The sequence below is a fragment of the Triticum aestivum genome, chromosome 1B, assembly GCF_018294505.1.
Source record: "Triticum aestivum cultivar Chinese Spring chromosome 1B, IWGSC CS RefSeq v2.1, whole genome shotgun sequence".
NCBI classification, from domain to species: domain Eukaryota; kingdom Viridiplantae; phylum Streptophyta; class Magnoliopsida; order Poales; family Poaceae; genus Triticum; species Triticum aestivum.
In genome coordinates this window covers 650,346,092-650,360,621 of record NC_057795.1, presented here as the reverse complement: position 1 = coordinate 650,360,621, position 14,530 = coordinate 650,346,092, and the positions used below count along the sequence as shown (strand labels likewise).

The window sequence follows — 14,530 nt, the reverse complement described above, 5'->3', positions numbered from 1 at the left end:
AGGTGCCTTGGGGAGGATGGACTCCTCCCCCCCCCTTGGCCGCACCCCTTCCTTGGAGGAAGGGGCAAGGCTGCGCCTCCCCCCTCTGCCTTGCCCCTATATAAAGGGAGGGAAGGGAAGGGCAGTCGCACCTGAAGCTTCTGGCGCCTCCCCTTCCTGCTACACCTCCTGCTCCTCCCGTAGTCGCTTAGCGAAGCCCTGCCGGAGTTCTGCTGCATCCACCACCACGCCGTCGTGCTGCTGGATCATCATCAACCTCTCCTTCTCCTTTGCTGGATCAAGAAGGAGGAGACGTCATCCGCTCCGTACGTGTGTTGAACGCGGAGGTGCTGTCCGTTCGGCACTAGGTCATCGGTGATTTGAATCACGACGAGTACGACTCCATCAACCCCGTTCACTTGAACGCTTCCGCACGCAATCTACAAGTGGTATGTAGATGCAATCACTCTCCCATGACTCGTTGCTAGATGAACTCATAGATGGATCTTGGTGAGACCGTAGGAAATTTTTTAATTTTCTGCAACGTTCCCCAACATCCCCTACGCCTCCAATATTCCTCCTCCAAACGAAGCAACGCTTCGACTTGCCCTTCTAAGGCGTATCGGTGCGCCCATTCTTGCTCCGAGAAAGGGCGCGCGTCATCTTGTGTATCAAGGGTGGCAATCTCGGCAAGAAGCCGCGCCCTTAGAACTTTGTCATCCCGCCCCTGGTTCGCACCCCATCCCTTGAGGCTTGCGCGCAGGCATCCCCCTACCGCGTTCCAGAACTCCAGAGGGCCGTGCTGCTGGCCCGTGGCTTGGACACTTCTTATCCATCTTTCCCTAAAGATAGCGTCAAAGTCAGGTACTTCGAACCACGCTGTTTCGAAGAAAAAGCGTGGGCTACGACGAATCTTATCTTCCTCTGAAGCTAAGATAAGAGGAGCATGATCCGAGCCGATCCGTGTTTCTGCCAGGAGCGAGCTAAGTGGAAACACCACTTCCCATTCCGGAGACATGAATACGTGGTCTAAAACGGATCGAACCGGGGCTAATTGCTTGTTAGTCCAAGTATATCTTGCCCCAGTCCTTTTCACTTCCCTAAGTGACATAGACGCAATTGCGTTATTAAACATGGCCACCCTTGGCCAGTTGATATTAGCATTGCTTTTATCCGCATCGGAGCGGATAAGGTTGAAATCGCCACCCACCATAAGAGGTACATGGGTTGCGGCTATTGCCAACACCTTGGCTTCGAGTTCTCCCAGAAACTCAGCCGAGCGCGAGTGATCAGCAGGGCCGTAAACTTGCACGACCACGAGTTCGCAAAGCGAGGCTCTCACGCGTATATTGGCAGCAAGGAAGAAGGTGCCTGCCTCCCAGGACAGCACCTCAAAAGTGGCACCACAGAAACCCAGCAACATGCCACCCGAATGACCGTTTGCCGGACTATGGTGCCACGAAAAACGCTCAAGGGGATCTATGGCTAAGACATCCTGGTGTCGAAAATCAGATTTGATGGTTTCCTGGAGCCCTACGATATCAATCCCTTCCTTGCGGATGTAATCTCTGAGTCAGGTACGCCTCCCCGCGTGGCCGTAGCCACGGATGTCCTAAAACAGCGCTCGCATCTAAATAACGCGGTTGCGCAGGCGCACACCTCTAGAGGTGATCGCCTTGGCCACGCGCCTCACCTTGCCGCAGCGAGGTAGCGATGGCTCCGTCGAGGTCTCACCCTCGAAAGCCAAGCGCTCCGTGTGTTGGGCAGCCGCCGCTGCGAGTGCCGCCTGTGCCATCTCCTTGGCACGCACCAGCGAGATGAGCTCGCAAACCCCACCCTCGCCCATCGGGGCAACCCCACTCTCCGTCAGCACCTCACCTAAATGATCGTCCGAAAAAGCGTCCAAGATTGCAAAACGAGGAAGTGGGGTACCTGAGGTTTCCAGATTCTTCTGCGCTTGAAGAAGTTGGGCGCGTTGGAGCAAAGGCATGTTCCCCTTGGCGCCCTTGGCCCGCATGCTGGCACGCACAGCGGCCACCTGCCCCTCCACGACGGCCTTGGATCGCTTGGCCTTCGGGAAAGACGCCATCTTGGACGTCTCCAGCGCGGTCGGGGCCGGGCTGGGCACCGCCAGCGCCATCACCGCCTGATGTGGCGTCTCCGGCGCACCCAGGAGCTCCGCAGTGCGCCCTGCCTCCGCGCAGACCTTGCGAACGGCCACCTTCTTGAGCTGCTGCGACGCACCGAGCTTGTTGGAGCTGCGGCCTCCGTGGGACTGGGAGAGCGAGGCAAGAGGCAGCGAGTCCACTGACACCGCGATTGGAGTATTGGCCTCTCCCAGCGGATCCTCCAGATGTCCCGCATCGGCCTCCGCCACCGCCCGCACCGGGGGGGGGGGGACGTGACCGAGCCGAGGTTAGAACCATGGACCTCCCCTCCAGCGGCAACTCCAACGGAAGCATCGCCGCCCGGTTCGCCGCACCGCCCTTGTCGTTGATGCCCAACTTCTCCCAGGCCGCCGTGTCGATGGAATCGTCCCCCATGCTATCATCTGCCGCCTTATCTTCGTCCCTGGGGTCGTCGCACCCCATCCCATCCGGGCCCTTGCCGTGCTGAGGAGGTGGGACTGGCAAGGCGGGCACCGTGAGTTGCTCCGGGGGGAGCTCGGGCTCGATGTGGATGTTGAAGCCCTCGCCATTGAACCAGATCTGCACCAGTCCACGCAGCTTGCGGGGGCTGCGGCATGCGAAGCGCATGCGCACAGGGCCCGGGCGGATGAGGGTCTCCTCGTCAATCCGCAGGGGGCGGCCGAGCATGGTGGTAGCCGCCATGAGCAGGTCGGAGCGTCGCAGCTTTGGTGGGACTCCGCCCAGTTTGACCCACACCTCGGGCATCTCCAGGGCTTTGGGGGCTTCGAGAACCGCATCACGGATATCCACCATTAAATTGTTGAGGGAGAGGAAAAGTTTGCCGCTGCATGTTGCCATCCTGAGCATTGCCGGATCCGGGAAAACCACCGAGAAAGCCCCGCCCTCCATTGGTGAGATCTGCCAATCCCACGCACCCTCAAACAAATGAGGCAGCTCCACTTGAAGGATCTCGATCGTGAGCACGCCGGACGGAGAGGAGAGCACCGCCGCGTTGGCCCCCAACTGGATCTGAGGCTCCTCCCGCGGATCCTCCGGGTACTGGAGGCAGTAGAAGCCTTCGCCAGCGATGGCGTGGCCCATAGTTTGGAGAAGCAGGGGCTTGCCGCGGGTCGGGCACTACGCCGACGTGTGCCCCTCCTTGGTGCACACCACGCACAGGGGCTTGAAGGTGCACAGGTTCTGGTAGTGACCTGTGCGCCCGCACCTGAAGCACTCCGGGCCATCAGCTTCCTCAATGGGGATGGGTTCCTCCTCCGTGCCCTTGGACGAGCCCGGCGCCTCAGATCTGGGCGGGAGGGGCGGCTTGGAAGCCGCTGCCCCCGCAGGCTTGGGTTTCTTCTTTGCTTGATCTTCGCCGCCCCTCTCGCCGCCCGCCGCAGACTGCAGGCCCTTGCGCTTGAGCTCGAGGCCGCGCTGCTTGTACTCCGCCTTCTTCTTCTTCTTGTGCTCCTGCTCCTTGAGCCACCACGCGGGCGGCGGCCCCCAGCCACCTTCATCGTCGGCCCGGCCACGGTTGCGGTCCCGCGGCGGATCCATGGGGGGCTTTTCCCCACGGCGGTCTTGCTTGGAGCCCATCGACACAACTTCCGCGAAGGAGCGCCGCAGTGGGGAAGGGGGAGGGGTGGGTGAGAGGAAGTGTGCAGAATGGCCGAAGCGTCGCACCTCCGCGGCGGAGGCAGGGAAACCTGGCGAAGGGGTTAGGGTTCCGCGAGGGATCCAGAGCCATTTATATGGCCGCGCTGGGTCGGGCTGGAGTGCCTCCTGTGGGCCGAGCTGGGCCCGGACTGCCACGCTTCCCTGCACCCCAGGCCCGTCCGGAGACTGGACGCCAGCCCACTGCTGCCCGGAAGATGGGCCGGGCGCCATCCCAGTGGGCCGGCCCACCCACGACACAGGCGCAACCGCCGCAACCCTAGGGCGCTCCTCTTCCAGCGCCGGCCGCGCCACCGCCGCCGCCACAGGAAGCTCCGTCGCCGGGCGTGGGGGAACCAGCGCGTGCTGCAGGAGCAGCCCCGCATCAGCCACCGCAAGGGAGCCCCGTCCCTCGCGGCCCCACGAAGATCCCGACGCCCTGCGCACGGCCGTCGCGGCCCGGCGCGGGCCACAGCCACCAGGCGCAAAGGCACGCCGGCGTCCGGCCTTGAGAGAGCCCCCAAGCTCCTCGGCCCGCGACACGAAGTCGCCAATGGTGCAGGCCGCACGGCCGCCCGCCTCTGGCAACCCGTCGCCGTCAGTCACCGCCTCCTCCTCGCCATCCGACTCCTCCTCCGCCAGAGCCCAAAAACGGCTCCCCGACCACTTAACCACGCCCGAGGGGGGCCCGGCCGTCCGCCTGGGAGCAGGGGAGCGCGACGTCGACCATCCCCCCGCCTGGCCCCCCGTCGAGACCAGAGCGACGGCGCCGTGGTCGGCAGGAACGAGGCCCTGCGCAATGCCGTCGCCACCATCGCCTGAGACGACCGCGTCGCCAGTCCGTACAGGAGACTTTGGGCTACTGACGTTTCCTGCAAATCACTGTCCTGGCCCTCTTTCTTTCAGCCATCATGACATTTCACCAATTTAGCAAAGTACGAAAGAGTTGAACGAGACGTAGTAGAAAATTCTTTTTTTTTCTTTTCTTGACCACACTACATTTATTTACTACCCAGATCACTTAACTGTGTGTATTTATTTTTCGGAATACCAAGGGCAGTTCAGGTGTCATCCTCCCTCAATAGAGCTTTCATCTCCCGTCTCTTCCGGATGCCAACTCGAAGACGCCAAGCATTGAGAGCCAAATCTGGGAGCAGAGACGAGAAAAAACACTGGATCGAGTGGCGCCAGTAGGGGACACATCTTGCCTCATAACCTATGCACCGAACAGCGGCTTTGGCATACTCCTCCGGCGATGGTACGAACAACGAGTCGCCAACTCGGGACATCTTGGTGGCTACGTACAAGGGAATCTACACCGCAGACGAGACAAGGATGTATATATATATACATATATATAGAACTGCTAAAACAGATGGCGCTACTTCTTAAGCAAACTGCAAGTACAATACAGGGGGACTCTACAGAATACTCACCCACACAATTTTCAGAATGTTTCATTTAGCACATACTTTGTGTTCCACATGTTTTTCTCTTCTTAATTGAATAGTGTTTTTCAACGACATAATTTGCCGTGCCGGCGTCAGCTGTTTTTTTTTCTAGAGGTACAAAGCAGGAAGTAAATAACTACTTTGTCACATGTGGATTCTGACACTGAAGTAAGAACAAATATGGTGAAATCCATGTGAGTTTCTAAATTGACAAACCAGTCCTAGCTATAAAGTAAATATAATTTGCTAAAATAAGTCAAAATAAAACCTATTTTGAACTATAAACCTGAAAGATATAGCCACAAGGCAAAAACTAATATCATAAAAGAAAAATATCAGTATGAAAATAAAATAAAGTACCTGGCATTGCAAATCCACTTCATATTGTTTGTATTCAATGCTTAGACTTCGAGAAAATTGATCAATATACCTGACAATATGGAAAAGAAAAGTTATTCATGTTTCAATTTTTTTTTCGAAGGGGGGGGGGGGGGGGGGGGGCTCCCCGGCCTCTGCATCAGAGTGATGCATATGGCCATCTTATTAACCAAATAACAAAAAGTGCCAACAAGGTTCCAAAGTCTCCATCTGAAAAAAAGGAAAAGACAGCTCACACAAAGCCTAAAAGGCTAGATACACAAACTAGCCAGGAAAAGACGCCACAACCGGCTGGCTAAAAAAAGATAGGTAAACCTTGTTGTCAGGTTATTGACATATTGTTAGGTTATGTTTCTTTTACATATTGTCAGGTTATTCATGTTTCATAAAGATCAATACTCATAAAGTTCATACATTATTAATTAAGACATTCATGTTTCATAAACCAAATTTTATTGAAATCTAGCATAACAGACTCCCGTTGCAACCCACGAGGTATCATATAGTTTGACGGTGAACATACAATCATATATACGTATTGGGTGCTATAACTGTTACACGCTGGATATGTTTTTTTGATGCCAAAAATTGCCTTGTTATAGTTTTAGTAAGCCAAAAAAGTTATACCAATTTGTTGGTTAGCAAATTATGTTAATAAACTTTACAATTTATCTAATTTTTACTAGTTTTAGAATTCTCAAATATTTACTTGCGAAAACATGGGCTAACATTTTTTTACTTCAAACCGAAAGCCGTGCACTAAAACGATTTATATTATAGTTATGACCTTATTGGTGTATTGGCGCATCCACCAAAAAATTCTTTTACGTTAGTTGCATATTTTATGAACATATTTTATGTGAAAAATAATAACTATACTATATTTGCTATGTTTAGCGAGTGCTGGGCCAAATAATGGCACGGTCAGGTAGAGCCAAACGGCATGCCGAAAAGATCGCTCATACAACCAAAACCGTCCGGCTGCGTCTCGAGCTCTGTATCCTTATCCACCTGTCCACCATACATATCGTCCACCAGTAATTCTACACCTAAGGATTGGTTTTTGTCTAAAAAACCCTAAGGATTTGTGATTATAGACTGATGGGCCATGCCAATCACCATGTTTCAGTAGTTGAAATCAGACCGTGCAAAAACTCTCATCTACGTGTAACCACCTAGCAGCAGAGTATGACGTAGAACCATCGATATTTAAAAGGATGGCTCAACAGTACATGCTTCATGTCTTCTTTAGCAGTCGAAATCAAGAAGTTGTTGTCTAGTGGCTCCAGAAGAGTCGACTCAAAGGTTGCACCAAGTCACACGCATGCATTAATTTAACTACTACCTCTGTTCATAAATGTAAGTCTTTCAAGAGATTCCTATGCGAACTACATACGTAGTAAAATGAGTGAATCTACACTCTAAAATATGTTCATATACATACGTACGTAATCTTTATTGAAATCTCTAGAAAGACTTATATTTAGGAACGAAGGGAGTACTTGATAGCTCGCACATTGTTGCGAATATTGTGTCAAAATGGGTTTCTACACCTAAGGTTTTTTTTATCAAAAATAAAAAACCTAAGGATTAGTGATTATAGACCAAGGGGCCATGTCTCCATCACCATGTTCCAGTAGTTGAAATCCGGACAGTGCAAAAACTCTTATCCAAGTAGCACACTACAACAACAGATTACGACGTAGAACCATCGACATTTAAAAGGACGGTGCAATAGTACAAGTAGTTTCCTTGTCTTCTTCGGCAGTTGAAATCTAGAAGTTGCTGTCGAGCGGCTCCATAAAAGTCGACTCAAAGATTGCAACACGTCGCACAGATGCATTAATTTAACTACTTGATACCTCGCATGTTATCATGAATTTTTTTGCTACATATTTTAATTATATCTGTTACTCTACCGGTGTAAGATACTTGTTGAATATATAATAGTGTAATAGCTTTCACATGCATGGTTCCTGTTGCAGTGAATTTTCTTTCATGCATGATGACTATTCATGCATGATGACATGTTGAGGTGACAATAGTGATGATGAGATAAATAAAAATAGTAGAATTAGTTATTATGGCAAACAATATGGATTACTTACGCCTTGCTTGCTGCGTACACAGCGTATAGCGGGAACGCCGGCAGCACGACCGACGACCCGGACCCCACGTTGACTACGGCGCCCCTCCGTTTCATCGCCATAGCGGGCACGACGACGCCAGCGATCCGCGTAGCCGCCTCTATGTTCACCCGCACCACCGCCTCCCAGACCCGAGTCTCCACCTCCTGGAAGTAGGCCGCGCCAGGGTACGTCGCGCCGGCGTTGTTCACCAGGATCCCCACGTCCAGCCCCTCCACGGCCGCGGCCACCCTCGCCACACCGCGAGACACATTTTCAGCGCGTCCTCGGCGAGGTCGAACACCACGCTCCTAACATTGCAGGATGGCGCGGCCTTCTGGACCTCGTCGCCGACACGGGAGAGCTTCACGGGATTCCGCCCGATCAAGACCAGGTGTAGGCCCTGGCGCGCAAGCTCGAGGACCATGGCCCGACCGATGCCGTCCGTGGCGCCGGTGACCACCGCCCACGCGCCATAGCGCCGGCCAGATTCCTTCCCGGCCGGACGAAAGAGCGATACAGCCACATGACGAAGGTTGCCGCGGAGGCAAAGACGGCATGGAGGCCTATGGCGAGAAGGGCCATGAACCACAGCGGCAGCGAGCTTGGCCATGCCGGCGTTCCCATCGTGGAAATCATCTCTTCTAACTCAACCGTGGATGATTCAGCTATCGTGCAACGCCTATAAATAAGGACATCCTTTTCAATAATGGGAGCTTTGATTATCTGCAACGCTTCAGTGTGTTATATACAACTCAAATTAAAATGTTTTTCAGATGAGGAAATTAGAGAGTTTAACCTCTAATCTCCTAACGTAAAAAATAAAACTCTCTGATCTCTACATATATCATGCATAGATGTACACAACCTAGGAAACGCAAGTTCAGAGGACAAGAGTCATGTCCAACACAAATTGCCTCCTTTTTTTTTAGCAAAACCACGGCTGACTCGTAAACAGTCGCCAAACCATGTCAATCCTACCTAGATTGCTTGAATGGTAAGCCCTCAACATGTTTAGAGTGCAATAAGTATCATACTTCCTCCGTTCGCAAATATAAGATGGTTTGCATATTTTAATATAGACTACATACGAATTAAAATGAGTGAAGAAACACATTAAAATGCGACTATATACATCCAAATAAAAAAAAGCATCTTATAATAGTGAAAAGAGGGAGTATCAAATATTAACGTATGTGCTAATTAAACAATTGACGCGTAACTGATATCTTACTGGTATCTACGTGCAATTAGTTTCCTTCATAACATCAACATGCATTGCATGTACTCCCTCCGTCTGCGAGTAAGTGTACATCTAACTTTTGTCTTAAGTCAAAGCTGTAAAATTTTGACTAACTTTGTAGAAAAGAGTAGTAGCATATATGACATCAAATTGATACATTATGAAACTACATTTCAAAACAAATCTAGTGATTACTAATTTTGTATCATAAATGTTGCTACTTTTTCCTATAAAGTTGGTCAAAACTTAAACTTAGAATAAAAGCTAGATGTACACTTATACGCGGAAGAAGGGAGTATGTATTTACTAGTTACATGAAAAATCCCACGAGATGCACCTATTGACATTTGTCTTTTCATAAAACACAACTCTTCGCACAAATCCAATGGTCCCGGAATCAACCGTGAGTCACCAAGAAGTGAGTGGTCTAAGATTCAGACACCAATATCTTGCAAAATAAACATTTTCTCCACAGTCAAAATTTGTTAGCCTGGTAATTAATCCTCACAAAAGACAATCAAAGCCTAACTCGAACTTTGTAGCTTTTGTGGCCAAGAAAAACAAAGCATCTTTTTTGTTGAATGTCGCGCAGCACCGCTCTTCGCATAAATCCAACAGTTCCAAATAGACCACAAGTTAAAAAAAATGGTCGCCTAAGATTCAGGCACCACTATCTTGACATTACCTGCACAATTAAAAATTATTAGGCGGCCGGGCAATTAATTGTCACAAAAGACAATCTCAATTGTAACTCAAATCGTGCAGCTTTGGTGGCCAAGAGTTTTTGAATGTCACGTGTCACACCTCTTTTACAAATCTAACAGTCCCAAAATCAACAGCGAGTTACTGAAAATCAAGTGGCTGAGATATAGCTAGGCACCACTATCTTTCAAACTAGCATTGCCTCTCACAGTAAATAAGGTTATTAGGTGAGAGTAATTAATTAATCCTCACAAAAGACAATTGCGAAGAGCAACTCAATTGGTGTAAACTTTTGTGGCCAAGCCAAAATCCCATCTTTTCTTCTAATGTCATGTGGCAAATTTTGTGCCATGGATAATTCAGATTAAATGCTTTCAACCTCCAACCATAAACAAATGCATCTGGTCTGGAGTTCCTGGGTGAAAACCTAGGCTCGTCACATGTTGGTTATACCTGACAATGGCGATGTTTTAGGTCGTTGTTGAAGGCATTGGTCGGATATGTTCAGACTGGTTTTTCAGGGTGAAAATCTAGATTCCAACCTTGGGTGGTCGGATCTGGAGACGGCGGTGCTTGAGTGTTCCTCACTTCCTAAAGGCGTTGCTGTTGAAGAACCGCGTCGTTCATGTAGTGTCATGAGATGATTGGTATGGATATGGTCATTGTTGTAGTTCGTCGATCATGGATTTGTTCGCTTTGGATTGTTCTTTTTACTTTTTGCCTACGCTTAGCTTTAGTCTTACATGACTTTGATATTTGTTGGCATGTTTTTGTGTCTGTGAGTTCGTGTTGGTTGTGTGCATCCTAGTTATGCAGAGGCCAGGTGTGTACCCATTATGTTTGTTTCTCTTAATACTTTATTTTGAGTTAATAAAATCCATCCTTTATCAAAAAAATTCAAAAAATGCACATCAAGTGCTACCCTAAGTCCTGGTTAGATGGCTTGGGGGGGGGGGGGGGGGGGGCTTCTCCCCAGATTTTAGTTAGTGCAATTGCAACTTGTTGAGCTGTTTGTTTAGGCTAAATGGTACAATATTCATACAAAAAGGTTTTTCTCATCCAAAACATGTTACCCTTGCGAAAACTCATATGCACCAGCTTGCTGATGTCCTTGCCATCCTTGCAGAAGTAAGAACAGAGCAGAATGGTCGAAGGAGTAGTGAATGGATAATTTAGTGAGGCAGTTTTTTGCTGTTGGTATGTGGCTCAAGTGCAGGCAAATAGACACTGCTTCTACTTCTTGGTTCACTTGAGCTACAGAAAAGCCACGGGATATACTGATGCTAATAAGTTTGGGGACTAATAGAGCAACTCCTACAGAAAGCCAAAGTAAACTAAAATGTTTATGACATTGATTTTTCTATCACCCACATGATATACCGTCCACACATCCACGGTCCGTTGTTGCTTTGCCGTTGGTGCTATGCTTTTGGTTTGTTTGCAATTTTTATCTTATTTCAAGGTATAATATAATGGTTTATTATTGTTTTTTTTGTTGTTTTAAAGTGCACCGTGATGTTTTGTTTTGTCCCAACAAATAGGAGTGCACTTGTTTCAGACCGATTTGCTGGTACACAAAGGAACACAAAGAAACATTAAGATGAATCTCGAAAGAAGAAGAAACAAATATAATACTCTGAAACAACATAAAACTTTTTTTTTGCCAAATGAAACAGCATAAAACTTGCCAAAACAGGAAAACATAGTACAAAACTCATAGTTCGACAGTGGATATATCACTCCACATTGTGGGAAGTATTTGGACAGTTAGATTAGAATGGATCACTTGGATTAAGTTATATTGATTTTATTTATGTACCTACATGAACATGTCTGTTTGATGTGTTTCTACCCGTCACGTGTACATCAGTTGGAATAGTCTCTTCTTTTAAATGAAGAGTTATTGGTTCTCCGAAAAAAAAGAGTTATTGGCTGGTGCGTACAAGGCAAGAAAATATGCTTGGTCTGAAATAACATTGTAGGGTGTAAAATTATAAGGACCATGTTAAAATAAGTCAATTAGAAGGGTTATTTCCTAATACAGAACCGGCAATAAATTACAATTGTTCCAAAACTATCTTACGTGGCATAAGAAAAACAAACATGGCAATGAACCCTGTTTTGTTTGGTCCAAAATTGACTTTATTATATGGAATGAAAAAAGATCCAATTCTTGCCTTATGATGTGTAAAGGGTTTGTGGTTTGTTTTTCTTATGGAAGCGTTACAAAAAAACCTATGAGAATCATCAGATGCGAAGGTCCGCGTTGGCACATCATCGCCCAAACAGCCACTGCAACGTTGGATCTATTTGCTGCCATGCGCTTCATGTATGCGGATGCATGTGCATGTTACATCAACATGACATGTCGAGCAGAGTGCGTGTCGTAAGGATGCCTTGATGCACGATAGCGGAGTAAAAAACTATTCATACTACCATATAACATTTTAGTTTTTCTTATAACCGCCCTTGGAAGCATTTTATTCATCGCTTAGGCGAACAATATCAGATTGCGCTTGGGCAATCTAAAAATCAGAGATTACATCATAAGAGAAAGCACACGAGACAATGGATAAACCTTCCTTCTCACACTGATGAGCAATGTCATTGCGTCTCTTATAGTATATTGAAAACTGAATCCCTGAAATCATGAGATATGAATGGATCACTATGATGATATGGCTGCCCACTGAGTGAAAATCATCATTCTTCCAGACATCACAAAAGAGTCTTGTAGTCTATTTCCAGCACAACATTTTGCCATGTCTTATCCACTGCAAGCAGCACTGCATGACTGCTATAAGTTCAATTGTATATGAATGAACAACCCTGGGCTTTTTCAAGAACCTGACAGAGGCAAACATTCCCATTTGACCCCTGGCCACAACACCCGTTTGGCTGTTTCAGTGCGTCTTGCGACCACATCAACCACTGCATCGGAGTTGCGCTTCGTCCACCTGATCACCGGTGTCCTCCATCTTGCTCGAGGTTCTAGGATCAGTATTGGACAGTTCCACCCCGGAATATCAATAGCTTGAATCAACTCCTAGATCAGCTCCATATACGTAATCAGTTGGTATCTAACCTTATCATTTGTATACTTATTTCTGTTATTCCAGATTACACGCATTACAGAGATGGCGATTGCCGCCCGTTCCTTGCTGAGAAAAGATGAGTCGAGCAAGTCTCGAGACCAGGTCATCGGGTGTTGTTGTGGCAGTTTGAGATCAAAGACATCAACGGCTGCTTCCTAGAACATCTTATAATAATAAAGTAGATGATGGGTTACTTCAAGTAAAAAAAGATATACGAACCAGAAGTTTCTCATAAAAGAAAAGACATTTGATGATTGATTTATCAAGTAAACAATATTTTCTTAACCGACGATAGTACTCTAGCGATTGGAGTGTCAAGTAAACAACATATGATGATTTACCTACTGTTATAAATAAAATAAATTCATGAATGGTTGTGAACATATAGATGCTACAAAGCCGCCAGTGCCGAAGCTATAGCTAATGAAGTAAACAATATGTGATGGACCATGAGTGTAATGTAAATAATGCACTAATAGTTTGTACATGTTTTCTTGGGTTGTCGCGTTATGCTATATGTGCGTGCCACACAAGGTTCCAGCACGACACGAGGCATCTCATGGCTCTCGTCAGCTGGGTGTGCCTCCATTTGGGCAAAGTTTGTACATGTTTTCAATGACTTATTATTAAGTAGGAATATATATTTTTATAAATAAATATATTTTTATTACATTGTTTTTTTAGATCTATATAGTCATACCTAATCAAAGTTGAGTCATCTATTTTGGAACGGAGGGAGTATGTTGGATCTTCATAAATGTATCTAAATGGATCATAGCAGTAGATCTTCGTATCTCAAAAAGTTCAGATTAGATATATCATCATACTTGCACATACAAATATTTCACACAAATAAAATATTAATAAGCTCGCATGTCAATTATTAGTTGAACTGGCTAATTTCCCGTGAGTTGCAATGGAGGTGTACATATTTTAGTGGTTCAACATCAATCGTGTCTGATGTATACGTTACACCCACTATATTCTAGATTTCGGTAAGATTTATTTGAGTATGGGTGGGAACAACGCAATCAAAATGCTTTGATTTAGTTGAGTTTTTGGTAAGATCTGATTTGGGTATGGGCAGGGGAAGACAAGGAATGTTTGATTTAGTTGAGGGTTTGGTAAGATTTTATTTAATTTGATTGAATTAATGCAGGACATGGTTTGGCAAGATTTGGTTGAGTTGATGCATAACATGGTGTCTAGTAGGACAAGAAAAGAAGACCATTGATTTGGTTTATATTATTCCAAACCCGGGGCGAAACCACTTTTGGTGACATACAAACATCAACTCCCCTTTAATAGTAAAGATTATGAATGACAAGTACATCTTAAGCCCAATTTAAACATGTTAGTCCTCACAAATACAACAATGCTGATCTAATACTATGAATAGATATATGATTGAAACCTTATAAGAAATTCTAGCAAATAAAAATATTCTTCTTTCCATCTTATGATATGTCGACGATTAGCATTATTGGTGATGTACAAAATCCTTAGGGCCAATATGTAAAGAAAAATGTCTGATGAGTGATTAGGCACCAACTTAAGCATTGATTGATGAGTACACAATGAGCTATGATTATTAGAACAACAAGCTTTAGGGTGTGCTGGTTATTTTTGTATAGAAAATGTAAAATTGTATACACAAGAAACCATGCAAAATGGCTAGATAAAATAAACCCTAAAAATGTGTAGTTATGGATAAAATGAAGATCAAAGATACACCTATAAAATAATCAACGTCTAAAATGTTGTGCATTATGCA

General features: G+C 46.6%; 1 pseudogene; it reads right to left on the bottom strand.

Moving 5' to 3' along the window:
• Positions 1-4,822: 4,822 nt before the first annotated feature.
• On the bottom strand, positions 4,823-12,863 carry LOC123081561 (very-long-chain 3-oxoacyl-CoA reductase 1-like; annotated as a pseudogene).
• Positions 12,864-14,530: the final 1,667 nt, after the last annotated feature.